Genomic DNA, 2,409 nt, shown 5'->3' on the forward strand with positions numbered 1-2,409 from the left:
TTCATCTTCTTCTTCTTCGCTCCACAGCGGTGTCGAACACCGATCATCGAGCCAGGCTTTAGCTTGTAAAGAAGTTGCTCTCGTTTCCCTTGTTGTTAACCGTTTTCTGTGCTTTCGCGCTCTCGCCATTGCTTTATCTCGTTTGAGTTACCACATTTGTCAACCGCTGTTTTGCTGGGGGTGCGCCTCTGTTTCTTGCACCCCCATTCTCATTCCTATTTTCCTTTTGTCTAGCAAGCGAAGCACCGCACGCACTGGCAGCCAGTGCTGTTCGTGTGCAACCGGAAAGTGCATTGACCACATTCGAACACGCTTTGTCGTTGGTGTTGCTGCTGCTACTACTGTTACTGCTGCTACTACTGTTACTGTTGGAGAAAGCATTCACCATTCGATCAAGGCTGCGTATTAGAACGATCGATTGGTTGTGTTCTTGTGTTTTGTTTTACATACTGATGCACTCCACTCTGTCAATCATCTTATGTTCCTGGCACCATCAGGATTGCGTTAAATCAATGCTTTGTCATAACTTTCTTTATCATCTAAACTAACTCCTTTTTTCCCGTGCCCCTCCTATCTTTTATCACCGACAAAAGCACACGCTCACGCTCTCGTCCTCTTTCCTATGTAATGCACAAAATCCCAGTTCCCAGACACTCCTTGCACTCTAGCTTTTGTTGTGTTGGCGTGTGTCTGTTTTTCTTTTCTTTGTCAAACTGTTGTTAATGATGTGACCATTGTTACCGTTTTTTCCCCTTTCCGACGAAATGTAGCGGCCGTCCGCCATGGTTCGTAGTTTTACTATTTAACGTTTAACGGAATGAGTGTGTGATTGCATCATCACCATCATCATCATCAGCGCCATCATTATCATCATGTTTGCTTTATGCTGGCCAGTTTTTCCTGGCTTTCTCTTTCAGCTTTTCCCACTTTTTCTCTGTCCTGTGTGTGCATGCGTGTCTATCTGCGCACGTGTTCGTTATGTTTTGTATGTTTTCTATTGAATTTCATTTACTATTTTGGATTTAAAAAAAAAATAACTGACTGAGTACGATCGTTGATGATGTAAGAGAATGTCTGATATCATCGTGATAACGCACACGTATCCACACATAAACACACATGCACCCACGACGGAGCGTCATGAACTGTACGACGTCTTCACAAATTAAGCGTAACGAAATGTAAGGTCAGCAGCATGACTAAGAACAATTGAGCATTCTAGTCTAGACCCCAAGCTAGGAAGCCGAAGAGCGGGCCCGCATCATGCCCGCTTCGCTCCAAATGTAAGAACTAAATTTACAACACAAAAAACAAAGCCCCACCAGTGTTTGCTGACACCCCCCGGTAAGCCCAGCCCAGTAGTATACCCTTTTTGTTTTATCAACAACTCGAGAAAGCGCACGCATTTTTTGTAGAACCTAATTCCTGACTCATAGCAAAGTTTGCAAAAGGAACACTTTTCTAGACCCTTGAACAGAGAAGGAAGCAGAGGAGGGAGGAGCCGGCATTGCGTTTGCTACTCTGCCCCGAAGACACTGATCTCTCCCTCGTGATCTCTTGTCTCTTCGGTAAACGGGATTTCTTGCTGATATGTTTTCACTGCTCTGGTGGTGGCGGCGGTTTGCATTCAGATGGAGAGACAACGTTCACGCCAGCGTAACGGTGTAACGAAACGGATAACGTTTGATCTTTATTAGTTGATTAACCTACAGATGCCACCTCGATCGAGCACCAAACATTTTTTGTCTATTGGGAAAATGTGGCGCGCGGGCGCGCGTGGCATGCATGTCTCTATGTTTGTATAGCGCGAGGAGAGGAATGGAAGCGCGTACAACAAAATGGGAATAAATAAATATTTGTTTTCGTTTTTTTCTATCGCGGTACTTTTTTTTTGTTTTGTTTCCATTTTCTTTCCTTTTTGTTCTCTGGCAACAAAAAGCCAATCATTGCGGGGTCGGGCTTCATCATTGTGAATGTGCAATTTTTCCCTTTTGCCTCTTTTCAATCAATCTCACTCTCTCTCCTATTTGAATGCTCGGTGCACAGGTGACTAAAAAGCCCGATTCAAAGCTCGGCCCAAAGGTAGCCCCGGGCGACCATGCAACGCCTGCTGTGTATTGAATAAAACCGCTAATCCACGCGGTCAGGCCCCTCGAAAAAAAAAACCCCAAACACACGAATGATAGTTCCCTAAGAGAGAGATGAGTGCCTTTTTCAAATGCCGCCGATTAACAAACAATTTCATCGTTTTCTCAACACCGACGAAAATAAAAATGGCGCGATCACAGACACGGACGCAAGAGAAGCATGGCTTGGCTCTGTGCGATTGGCGAACGGAACTGTTGCGATCGAATGGAAATTTACATATTCTACAGGAAAAGCGATTTTCCACCCGGCAAAACCGGCCGC

The 2,409-nt window shown here is 44.9% G+C and overlaps 1 protein-coding gene across 1 annotated transcript in view; it reads right to left on the reverse strand.

The window, feature by feature from the left end:
* The window catches only part of LOC126574081 (uncharacterized), a 14,358-nt gene continuing 11,949 nt past the window's right edge, over window positions 1-2,409 (reverse strand). The window contains exon 3 of the mRNA XM_050234032.1: window positions 1-2,409. This exon is cut by the window's right edge and continues 1,553 nt beyond it. The gene's annotated coding sequence lies outside the window, so the exon portion shown is untranslated.

Source organism: Anopheles aquasalis, chromosome 3 (genome assembly GCF_943734665.1).
Source record: "Anopheles aquasalis chromosome 3, idAnoAquaMG_Q_19, whole genome shotgun sequence".
In the NCBI taxonomy this organism is placed as follows: Eukaryota; Metazoa; Arthropoda; class Insecta; order Diptera; family Culicidae; genus Anopheles; species Anopheles aquasalis.